This window comes from Penaeus monodon, chromosome 27, assembly GCF_015228065.2.
Source record: "Penaeus monodon isolate SGIC_2016 chromosome 27, NSTDA_Pmon_1, whole genome shotgun sequence".
Classification (NCBI taxonomy): Eukaryota; Metazoa; Arthropoda; class Malacostraca; order Decapoda; family Penaeidae; genus Penaeus; species Penaeus monodon.
Genome location: NC_051412.1, coordinates 31,743,332 through 31,743,774, shown reverse-complemented (window position 1 = coordinate 31,743,774; position 443 = coordinate 31,743,332). Strand labels below are relative to the sequence as shown.

Genomic DNA, 443 nt, shown 5'->3' with positions numbered 1-443 from the left:
CTCAAAGCTTTTTTTTTTTTACTCACTCGCCAGACACTGAACGTTTTAAAATTAACCAGAACAAGAAAATGTTAATACTACTTTTGATAATGAATTTTGAGAAATGTGCCACGAAACACGTCCCAAACACAAAGAAAATATTTAAGCATTTGGTTTTCGGACACACTGCTCTTGAAAATCATGTCCATTATCGCGCTCGTAAATATAACGACAAATTTCAAATTACCACCGAGATCAAACACACTTCCAATATATACGCAGATAGCAGTCAATTCTAAAGTCATATCTTCTCGCTAACCCGACAATCTTCTTGAGAATATGTGTCATTTGAAGAAAATGTGTTGATAAAAGGGACAATATGCTAGCAATTTCTCATTCCTAAAACACCGGCCTTTATAGCAAACACCCAGAAAATTATAATTCAAAGCGAAGGCAACAGAATG

The 443-nt window shown here is 34.8% G+C and overlaps 1 protein-coding gene across 1 annotated transcript in view; it reads right to left on the bottom strand.

Moving 5' to 3' along the window:
• The window catches only part of LOC119590794 (colorectal mutant cancer protein-like), a 157,596-nt gene that overhangs the window by 21,950 nt on the left and 135,203 nt on the right, over positions 1-443 (bottom strand). The window lies entirely within an intron of this gene.